Source organism: Cryptomeria japonica, chromosome 3, assembly GCF_030272615.1.
Source record: "Cryptomeria japonica chromosome 3, Sugi_1.0, whole genome shotgun sequence".
NCBI classification, from domain to species: Eukaryota; Viridiplantae; Streptophyta; class Pinopsida; order Cupressales; family Cupressaceae; genus Cryptomeria; species Cryptomeria japonica.
The window spans coordinates 292,872,184-292,884,093 of record NC_081407.1 but is presented as its reverse complement, the minus strand read 5'-3'; the positions used below and the strand labels follow the sequence as shown (position 1 = coordinate 292,884,093).

The 11,910-nt window shown below is 32.9% G+C and overlaps 1 non-coding gene across 1 annotated transcript; it reads right to left on the bottom strand.

The window, feature by feature from the left end:
- Positions 1-1,108: 1,108 nt before the first annotated feature.
- On the bottom strand, positions 1,109-1,182 carry TRNAW-CCA (transfer RNA tryptophan (anticodon CCA)). The gene has a single exon. It is a non-coding gene; the product is annotated as a tRNA-Trp (tRNA).
- Positions 1,183-11,910: the final 10,728 nt, after the last annotated feature.

Below are 11,910 nucleotides of genomic sequence, written 5' to 3'. Positions count from 1 at the left end.
TTATACTGTTTATTTTTCTATTTTGTTTTTATGTTATTTAAATTGTGTATTTATAATACTATATGAACTTAATGACTTCTATATATAGAACTTCAAAGTGTCAACGACCGAAGTGGTATTCCTCTTATGAATAAAATGAAATTGTTGAATAGTGGAAACTATCTTGATCGAATTGTAACTATGTTATTCTATTCCTATTTTTCTTTAGAAGTTTTTTTACAAGAAAGGATTTCAGTTTTTACTAAAAACGCTGCCCTTAAAATTAAAGGGGCATATGGAAAAAGTGAATACATTTATAGCATACGGTGTTTTTACTATGCATGGTTGTAGAAAAAAAAAATTCGTTCTAAAGACTAGTAGAGATAATGTAAGGTAATTTAATCAGAATCATTGTCAAATTCATTCATCTAATACTTGGTATTAGACTATTACGTAGGATAAATTGTAAAATTACTAGACAATTGGTATTTATTTTATTTATGAGTGGGAGATTTCATCTTCACTTTTTTGATAACATAATACCTTTTTATTGTCTATTCTCTCTATGTTCATTCATAACATTAACAATTGTTAGATATTCCATTCTAACTTTGTATGTATTTATTTAAACTCTTTTTTCTGCTCCTATATAAAATTGAGGTAATTGGTTGACAAAAATACGTATCAATCATTTATTTTTTTCATTGATCTCTTCCATGCTTACTATAATTAGTTTTTTTTTTTTTATTAGCTTTTCTTATTTTCACCTCAGTCCTATTCATCGGGTTAAGCAGTATATGACTTATTTGAAATAAAATAAAACCCTCAATAGGAATTAATATTTTGAGTCAATTTGAGGTACTATGTAGATTAGCTATTAATCCTTACCTATTATTTTTTAATAATTCAAAATATGATTGAAGTTTTGTTATCCGGAATTGTGTTAGTTATAATTCCTATAACTTTGGCTAGATTATTTGTAACTGCATATTTACATAACTGACACGGTGATCAATTGGATATTTGATTTAGGACCATATTATGAAGGGGTCTCCTACTAATTCTGAAGGATCAAATTCCATTAGCCTTTTCAGTTTAAGTGACAAGAAGATCAGAAAAAAGCTAGGATCATGCTCTGTAAGATTTGAACCTACGACATCAGGTTTTGGAGACCTGCGTTCTACCAAACTGAACTAAGAGCACTTTTTGTTTTTTTGAAAAAAAGCAAAGAAGGGCCTTTTTTTACTCTTAAAACATTTTTGCATGTGGTATGCCTCAATCACCGATTATTGATGTTTCTTCGAATAAATATCACTCGATTTTTTATTTCTTTTTTTTTATAAAAAGAAACAAAGAATACTAGGTAGGGATGATAGGATTTGAACCTGCGACATGTTGTACCCAAAACAAACACGCTGCCAAGCTGCGCTACATCCCTTTTAATCGTGAGCATTTTTATTCAATATTTCATATTAAATCAAATCAATTTTATTTTCCATATTTATCCGCCTTCATTCCCATTTGATTTTGTGAATAGACTGTACACACGGATCTATAAGATGTCTATTTATTGACAGTACTACTTGATTACTATCACATGTTTATGTTTTGTTAAAAAAAAAAAAACTTGTGTAAATATCTATTTGCAGCTACTCATAAACTACAAATGTAGTTGACCGTATAATATATCCATCACGATTAAGGATAACTTACAAACAATGCAAGATATAAAAACATATCTTTCTACAGTGCCTATGTTAGCTGCTTTATCGTTGGGATTTTTAGCGGGTTTATTAATTGAGATAAATCATTTTTTCCCAGATGCCCTTATTTTTCCCTTTTTTTGACTTTCATTTTCCTCTCCCACGAACCTGAAAGAAAAAAAAATGATGTTAGATTCATTTCCATTTATTCTTGGATAAAGAAAATAAATTAGATTCAATCTCTTTAGAATTCAAGGGAGGGGTGTTAGGACAATAAAAAAAATCTAGATCCAAAAGTTCCTCAAATAGTAAGCTGCTGAAAAATTTTAATTAAAGAGTTTATTATGAGAATGAATTAAGTAATAAAATCTTTAAACATTCTTCAAAAACTTCTATTCCTTTCTCTTTCTTCTCTTTCTTCTCTTTTTTCCAAATTGAAAAGAAAAGAAGTAGATACAATATCCAAAGTAAGTTATATGACCAAGAGTGTAAATGTAAGAGTAACAATTACTTTAGAATGTACTAGTTGTACTCGAGATAGTGTTAATAAAAAATCACCGGGTATTTTGAGATATACGACTTGAAAAAATAGACGCAATACTCCTCTTCGATTGGAATTAAAGAAATTTTGTTCTTATTGTTACAAGCATATTATTCATGGAGAAATAAAAAAATTGATTGAATCTATCTTTTTTACCCAAGATTAAAAATATATCAAAGATATTTCTCTATCTTTGTATTTTAACAAAATATATCACTGTCAATATTTCTTTTCGACATATTTTGAAAAAAAGTATTTGAAAGGTTCATAAAACTAACTATGAATAAAATGAAGACATCTTTTCATAATACATCTCCCTCTTTTCGGAATAGATCTAAGCCATATTTTTGGAATAGATCTAGGCCATATGTTTGAAATAGATCCAAGCCATATTTTTTAAATACATCTAAGCCATCTTTTCGAAATACATCTAAGCGATTTTCCCCAAATTGGCAGTCTTTTCGAAAACATCTATCATCGATTCGGCCTAGAGAGAAAATCGATTATAAAAATATTATCTTAATTAATCTATTTATTAGCGAGAAAGGAAAAATACTTTCTCTCCAAATGAATCGATTAACATTGAAACAACAACACTTAATAGCTAGGGTTGTTAAACAAGCTTGTATTCTATCTTTGATACCTTTTCTTTCTTTAAAATGAAAAGTAATTAGAGCCAACTTACTCCTACATTTAATCGGAGCTGGGATATCTAACAATTCTATAAATAAAAAGGATTATTCAAAAATAAATAGTTTAATTATCTAAGTGGGTCTGAACTCATTTTTGTATTGTCTCTAGTTTCCCAAAGAATTTCCCTAGGAGATTGGGTTTAACTATTTCATGACACAAGAATATTTTCTAACATCATAGAGAAGCAATTATTATTTAATACATCTATTTGCACAAGTGTTATAAAATTTGTAAGCAACTGTCTTTTGTATAAAAATTGTATGAATTTATTATAAGAAACTTCATTCGCACAGGATGTTGCATTAATCCGAGTAATCCACAAACGACGAAAATCTCTCTTCCGCTTAAGTCTATCTCGGTGAGTGGAAAATAAAGCTCTACTCTTTTGTTGGTTAGCAGCCCTAAAAAGTTTTGAATGGGCTCCCCGAGAGCCTAATACAAATGCAAGAATATTTTTTTGACGTTTTTAGCTATATATCCATTTTTAATTCTGGTCATTGAAGTTGATTCTTCATAAATGACTAATCAATTTTTTGATCAATCATTTTTTTGTTTGGTTTATTAAGAATAAAATTTATTTTTCTAGTGTATAAAATATAGATTCCAATGGATTTTGTTACTCTAACCTTCCCAACCATAATTTGTTTTGGTTAGGAACTTTCCAAGTAGGCAAGGGATTGGACCTTGCATTTAAGTAAGAAAAAAAAAATATATATATATATATAATTGATTTCTTCATTTCTATTGTTCTTTCTCTAACAAAAAGGTCCACTATATACGACGGATAGAAAAAGAAATCACTTCTTGCAATAAAAAAATATTCATTCAATATTTATTTCAAATTTTTCTTGAAACCACCGGTACGAAATTGGAATTGCTTCTTAGCATTCTTCCTACGGAGTAGGATTTACTTTATGAGTGAGTTTTTTTAATGAGCTCAGATGAACTACAAAATTCTTCGATATGTATAGATACTAAAAAGATCCCTTAGGAGATTTTAGATAAGGATCTTCCTTCTAAAAAGTGAAACGCTAAAAAGAAAAACAAAAAGCAACTTGATCAAGATTTTCAAGATTTTTTTTATTTCTATGCCCTTTATCTCAAATACATGGAATTGAAGAAGAAAGCAATTGTTAATGATTATGAACCTTGAACCCGAGACTTTAATAGGTGCATTGTGCCTAAATGACCCTCAACCATAATATCGGACATTTATGATACTACGTGTGTCAAAGATTGTCTGGAAACTCATCCAAAAAGGGCTCGACACTTAATTGTTATTACACCCTTTGAGAAAATAAAAGAAATAGAGCTTGAAGATGAACAAAAAAAGAGCGAACAAGGAATTTTGTAAGGCTTTTTTCAATGGTTCAAAGATGAGAAACAACAATCAGAAGAACAAGAGCAAATACCAGAACAAGGAATAGCGAACGAAGCGGAGGATGAAGCAGAGGAGGACCTCATAACTAAAGACATCCATATCTTTAGTTATCCATATGAAGGATATTTTCATAGAGTTTTACTCAAAGGATTTGTCCATTCTCAAAGACAAAAAGTATCAGTGGTCAATAATTGGATACCTCGACCATAGTCAAGTCTTTTCGAGAGACTAAAGAAATGATTCAAAAGCCACGTCACAAGACAAATCTTAAAAGGGAAATTAAAAAAAAAATAGATTTCAAGACTCGTAATATATTTTGACAAATATCTGGATCAAAAGCAAAAGAGAGAGGAAAATTGTCGTTGTCAAATGCAGCAAGGCTTCGATTGGGAATTGCTTCACTATTTCAGAGTGGGTGTTTTATTGACACATACATATCTTTGAAAAATATTAGATTTCCCTTCATCAATAATAGCCAAAAACTTTTCTCGTGTTTTATTATTTCAGACCCCAGAATGGGAGCGGGATTGGTCCAATTTGAATAGGGAATTTTATATTAAATGTAATTACGATGGATATGAATTGACGGACATCGATGTGCCCAAAGATTGGATGAAAGACTACCTAAAAGAAGGTATTTAAATCAAGATTGTATATCCTTTTCACTTGAGACCTTGGTATGAATCTACCCCCCAATCTACCGACTCTGACAACAAAACAACTAGTTTTTTATCCATGTATGAAAGAAAAAATGAACTACCTTTTGGTAATCCAACAAAAGTTCCTTCTTTTTGGAGACCTGTTGGCGAATGGATTTTGCATTCTACATCTCATTGGGAACAAGCTATTATCAAAAGGATCCATCCTATTATCGAATAGATGAAACCTTTCCGCCAATGGATAGAACTCCTTTTCTCGGAAAGAGTAAAGATAAAGATCAACATTCGGCCAGATACTAGGCCAAAAAATATTCAAATGAATGACAAGCCTCCTGTAATGATTAGGACCACCCCTACATCGAATATTCAATTTTATTTGGAAATAATGGAAGATCCATTAGAACCATTTTCAATGCAGGCCAAAGCAGATTTGGATCTCGCAAATCCAGACAATTGGACAATTACAATGAATGAGCGAATCAAGAAGATGAATGAAGAATATTTGTTGAATCAAGATATTCATAATAAATTGTGTGCTGACTTTGAAAATCAAATGAATGAACCTTCTGACATAAAATCCAAATTGAAAAAAGGGTTAATTCGAATCAAAACTTTTGGTTCTATTTTCCAACACAAGAGCGTTTGATTCATTTGGAAGAAAATGCCTTACTTTATGAAAGTTTTTCATTTAAGGGCAAAATTAGCACCTATCGATCTCAAAATAAGTATTTTGATTCCCATCGAGTCAACTTTACAATTTTACGTCCAATTGAGTAGAAATATTGAGGCAATTCAAAAAAGATTCACTCCAAGTAGAAATATAAACCCTTCTATCAAAAAGAAGGAAACCCCAAAAATATCTCAAGCATATCTATTTCACAAGATATGCTAATAGGTAATAAGCATGAGAGGCTCCTATGCAAAGGATTTATTAAAGTCCAGAGCATCATTTCCTTTATCAAAGAAAATGTCAAGGACTTTTTGGATTTGCAAGGACTATTGAATTGTAATGATCCTCGAGAGTTGACTATTAAGGACTGGAAGCAGTGGTTGAAATGGTGTGCTAGCTACAGAATAATGCCGCAAAAAAACAAAAAAAATTATTAGTAGCCGATTCGGGTGGAATGACTTTGCATCCTTTTTGGGAGAAAAATAATTCGCGTGTTTTTTGAGACGGTTCAAAAACTGCATCAAGCGTCATAGATATCAGCTTTTCGCTTATAGTTATCTAGATCATTCGAAAAAAGATAATCACATACCTATGATTCAATACATACCAAAACCAGATTATCAATCTATTACCGATTTTCAATAGATGAACAATCCTGGTTACTCAAAGAAGAAGAGGAAAAATAATTTTGATTCTTTGAAAAAGAAGAAATTCGATTCTTCGAAAAAGAAGAAATTTGATTCTTCGAAAAAGAACAATTCTGATTATTTGACAACTAAGAAGAATTTGTATTACAAATTACATTTTCGGTTGTTTCCAGATATAAGAAAAAAGTGAAAAATGCCTCAAACCTTGATGACCTTTTTCCTCCGGATATAATCAGAAAACACATCAAACACATGTGGGAATTCAAGGAAATTCAAATAGTGCAAGATTTTGATGTTGATGCTTATGTAATGGAAAGTCTCAAGAAGAGAGAAGATGAAAAAGGGAATAAACTCACATAACTTCAAAAAATAAAAGAGGAAAGAAGACAACGAAAACAAGAAACACAAAAGATGAAAGATAAGAGATTGCAAAAATTAGAATTGGCGACTACTCCAGAAGAAGTGAAGAACTTGAAAAGGGCGTTCAAGCTAGAAGATGAGTAGAAATGCTTAGAGAGAATGCAAGAACTAAAGAAAAGGTTCCATGAGCACAAAAAATCCATAAAATCTAGACAACTTGAAATATAGGTTGCTCGACAAGTTGAAAAAAGTAGACAAGAGAAAGAAAAACAAGAAAAAAAAAGGAACTCCAAAAAAAACTTCCTCAAGATTTTAAACTTGCAAAGAAAATAAATGAATTTATAGTTCGAGACTTTAGAAATATTTATCATCGTAAAATAAATTATGATAAGATAAATACAGAGAAAGAGAAACTGTGAATAGCAATCAATTTTATTTTTTTCAAACGCGATGTGAAGAAAAATTCTCAAGGTGATAAGAAGGGATGGGATGAGTTGAAATCAAAAGTGGATTCTGGATTTGATAATAAAAATAAAAAGGTAGGCATCACATTAGAAACCAAAAATAGACCTAAAGGAGAAAATTAACAAGAAATCAAAGATCCAAGGGGTCGAAAACGCTTTGAAAAGGAAGGGGGAAAAGAAGAAAACCCCCAAAGAGTAAAGAAAAAATGGATAAATTATCGTATCGATAAATGGAAAAAAATATTTGCATTTGGAAAACCAAATACAAGCTCAAAAAAATGCCACTTTCTCCTTGGCTTTCCAAGGGAAGAAATGTGTCCCGTTTTCTAGATAAAAAGAAACTTGGTAATTAAGCTACTGTAGCCCAACTAACTACGTCCTATTTGGAAAACGGAGAGCTCAACTTGGATTAATTGGAAAGTATTTTGTATCTCAAGAGTTGCTTCCAAGATAACAAGAATGAGTTTTTGAGAATTTTTGCCGATGAAAGGCGAAGATCTATGCCACTTGTATCGGGGTACTTTAATGACCAATTTTTGATATACAAAATCACAAGTCTCTTCTTAAAACTAAAGAAGAAGAGAATAAATATAAATATTTTTTATAGATCTCAGCTTTTTGATATATCTCAATGACGAAGAAAAAAAAAAACTATTGAGGATGTCAATGAAAAAATTTCAAGTTATTTTATTTTCGAAGATATTCTTCTTCCAAGACGTCATAGAGAATTTCAAACTTTGAATCTTTTGAATCTAGAAACCCCTATAGATCAAAGTATAGAATTAAATAGTAAAGAGATACTAAATGATGAAGGTCTCATCAAAAAAGATGAACCTCTTTGCATAGATACAAGAGCAAAAATTAGACATTTTCTTTGGCCTCGTTATCGAGTAGAGGATCTAATTTGCATGAATCGATTCTGGTGGAATACTAGTAATGGTAGTCGAACTGTTATGTTGAGGGTACGCATGTATCCCAAAATAGATCATTTTATTTTATAAAACAAATTTTTGTTTCAATAAGGGAGATTCTTCAATATTTGACAATTCAGACCAAAAGTTTATTGGGTACGAAGTGTTCACCGGTTTTTGGACGAAATGAACCTATAAATTAGGTAGAGCTAAAAATAAAGAATAATTTTCATAGCATAAGTTTGTCTTTTCCTTCTAGTCGCTCCACGTGCAATGAACTTCTTACAAAAATGATAAAATTGATAAGTTATTTTAAGGATAAACTTATAAAATTAAGTTCTTTTAGGGATAAACTTATAAAATTTCTAACGGAAAGTAGAGATTCTCTTCTAAAATTGATAAGTTCTTTTAGGGATAAACTTATTAAATTTCTAATGGAAAGTAGAGATTCTCTTCTAAAAAATGAAATGATAGGAAAAAATCTTAGAAAATTTCTAACGAAATTGAAAAACTATCTTTCAAAAAATAAAAGAATAAGATCTATTTCAAAAAAGAAATGGATAAGAACTGTTTGTTCTAAAATTATAACTAAGCTAGAAGAAACTATACATTATTTAGACAAATATGAACCGACTTGGTGGCAAAAAGTAAATAATTTTGGCAAGTCTTGTTGGGCAGTTTATAGCATCTGGGGGGTTTTCATGTCGCTAGGAAAAAATTGTGGACTCTATTTTGGGATTCTTGATTGGCTAAAGTTTAAATTATATCATTTAGCTTCTAAATTTCTTTATATGGCTAAAGATTCTTTTAAGTTAGCATTTTATTCTATTTTTTTCTTATTTTTATAGAAGATAAAAATTAGTTTTTGTATTTACGAAGTTACTTAGATTCCTTTACAAATTTATTACTAATAAGTTGTGTCATTTCTGTGGGAACATGCAAATAAAAGCATCTCCCATAGAAACCTTTGGGACGAATAATTAGATTCTACAAATTTATTACTAATGAGCTATATTTTTTATTAAGGTAAAAACAGGTTTTGAAGGGGCCCCAAAACTCTTTACAAGAAGAGCTTAACAGAAAAAGAAACAAGAGACAAAAAGGAACAGGCCAACGAAAAGCCAGTAGAAAATCATAGAAAACCGACTAAAGCCCCACAAAGCTAGCAAAACCAGCCAGACCCAAGAAGAGAAACTAATCGATTTTTTTCAGGGCATTAGCCAGGGTGTTGCTAATCCCATGTAGGTCTTTGATGTTATCCTTGAGATTTGGGTCATCCTTAGCAGAAGTAGCCACGGCTTTCTTGACACTCACCCTAGTCCTCTTAGCAGCACCACCAACTGGAGTAGCTTCACCACTGCCAATCTGGATAGTCTCATCATCCATGTCAAGTTCCACCACCAGTTTAGGAGAGCTGGTATGATCAAATACCTTAGCAATATCCTCCAAATTTTTAGTGACAGCTGACAAGACATTCGGGATAGTGCCCAGCAAATTTTTCATTGCCTCTCTCCCTTCTTCCAGCAATTTAACCTTCTCCTCCATATCCTGCTTCCATTTTATCTGCTCCCTATCATCATTCTCCCTCTTCTCATCCGTATTTTTCCCCTTTTTTTCCAGGTTCTTCAAGAGTTCATAGGTCCATCTGTCATAATCCAGTCTCACCTCAGTGAGTTTTTTAAGGTTATCTAGGAATAACCCTTTATCCGCACTTTCCTTGTCCTTTCTTAAACTATCCTTAGTCATATCCTTCTTAGGTTCCTTGTTCCTTTCCCTCTCAAAATTTGCATCAATTTCCTCATTATCCTTGAATTCCACATCCTCCATAGGATGGTTGTTGTCCTTGCCAGAGCAATCACTGTGGATAGGGCTTTCATTGTCAGACTCATTATCACCACTTTCTTCCTCAATACCCACCTCCTCATCTTTCCAGTTGTCTTCATCATCGGATTCATCCGTCTCCGTTTCACTACCTTCTTTTTCAATTTCCTTTGTTTCCATCCCAAGGGCACTCTTTCTTTTTTTGCTAGAAGATGCCTTCTCCTTGCCAGAATCGCCTCCCTCCATCCTTCTCTTCCCCGGAGAGGCGGATAACCTCTTGTTTTCCAGCAAGGCGAGGGTTTTACAGTTCTCATAAATAAGCAGCAAAAGCCCACAATGGAGAACCAGACTTGAGGGATTCATACTGTGTTTATTGAGGGACCTGGAAAGGGACCTGAAAAGGTAGTAGGGCAGGGATACCTTTTTGTCATGTCTGAAATGGTTTAAAAGAACAAAGTGGTAGGTGTGGGCCCTAGAGAATTGACCCTCAACTGTGATATATTCCATTATAGAATTCAAAACCTAGCCCCATATTTTCTTGATATTAGCAGCTTCATAGTAACCCTATGTGGCTTTGCCAATTCTATCCCTCTCTTTTTCCTTCCGTGGGAACAAATTAACTACGTTGTTAGAGACTTTAAGGTCTCTAAAAAAATTACGCCCGGTATGGGGCATGCCACTCACAGTAGCAATGAGGCTCACGTCCAACTTGAACTTAACCCCATATATTTTAAAGGAACCATTACACCAATTTTCAGAAATTTTGGAAATGGCGAGATTTACCCAACCTTTGTCATAATCCACTAGCTTCTCCATAAAGCCTGTGAGGGACCCTTTTTCCAGCTTCTCCCACACTTTCGGCATCACTTTCCATGTTGATGTATTGTCTAGTTCCTCCCTCCTTAAATCTCCTCCCATCTTCGAATTTGGATTATCAACTTTGTTCCTCTGCAAACTCAGCACTTCTTTCCTATAGTTACTCAAGATTTTGAACTGGGTGACCCACAAAGCGTGCGGCGTATTATAAGAAATGGTTGGGGATCTGTCGCTTTGCTAGGTAATAATTACCTTTCCATCAAGGAATAAATAATTCATATTCTCTGTCATGATTATGCGGTCCTTCCCTCCCCGTATATATGTCCTTTCTAAGGAGCTCTTTAATGTTTATGTTGACATCTTCCCCATGCCAAATCATTTGGGAATCAGAGTTAACACCAAGGTTTGCCAGATAGTGCACCACCATATTTTTTTCTCTTAAGGCATGTTGAATTATAATATCTTTAAAACTAGCAATAATTTCCCTAGCTTTCATGATAATATTTTCAATTGACCATGATGGCTCCGACTCCCCCTTCAAACACTTAATAATATTAAGTGAGTCTCCCTCAAGCCATAATTTCTCATGATTAAGATTCTTGGCTATAATTAAGGTGTTCAAGGCAGCTGAGGCTTCGGCAAAATGACTTGTTTGACACCCCAAAGGACCAGCCACCGCCACTAAGCAACTTCTAGCAAAATTCCTGACAATGCCCCCATATCCAACTTTACTTGGATTCCCCTTAGAGGCCCCACCAAAGTTAGCCTTAATCCACCCCTGAGGAGGAAAACACCAAATGAGACCTTCTCTTCCCTTCTCCTTGCTAGTAGTAGTAGTAGTAGAGAAGTTCCACCTATCTATGAATTCTTCTTTAGCAGTTGGTCCATAATCAGTACCATAGATACATTCAAATATACTCCTGTAAATTTTATCCACCACCACTTCAGGAATAGCACTTTTATCCCTAAAAATCCTATTGTTGCGCTCTTTCCAAATATTCCAAATAACATTCGAAAGAGTGAGTCTCCAAGTCTCCACAATCTTAGGATTAGAATTGGGGCAGTGTCATTGCTACCAGGATTGCCCTAGGGAGTTCGAAAAAACCCAGCTCAATTTCCACTTGCTTAAGATGATTTTCTAGATTTCCTGACTAAAAGTACACTGATTAAGAATATGGCAGGCAGTCTCTTCTTCCCTACAACAAAGAGAACACCTATTAGGAAAAACAAAACCTCTCTTTTGAAGGTTGTCCAAGGTTAAAACC